Source organism: Arachis duranensis, chromosome 5 (assembly GCF_000817695.3).
Source record: "Arachis duranensis cultivar V14167 chromosome 5, aradu.V14167.gnm2.J7QH, whole genome shotgun sequence".
Taxonomy (NCBI): Eukaryota; Viridiplantae; Streptophyta; class Magnoliopsida; order Fabales; family Fabaceae; genus Arachis; species Arachis duranensis.
Genome location: NC_029776.3, coordinates 37250563 through 37250765, shown reverse-complemented (window position 1 = coordinate 37250765; position 203 = coordinate 37250563).

Here is a 203-nt window from a genome sequence, read left to right as displayed (position 1 = left end):
TGGCGTTCAGCGCCAGCTTTTCCTCTAGGCACATTCCTGGCGCTCAGCACCAGAATGTTGTTTGTTTCTGGCGTTCAGCGCCAGATTCATGCTCTGTTCTGGCGTTGAATGCCAGCCAGATGCACCTTACTGGCGTTGAACACCAGCCTGTGCTTCCTCCAGGGTGCGAATTTTTTTCTGCTATTTTTGATTCTGTTTTTAAT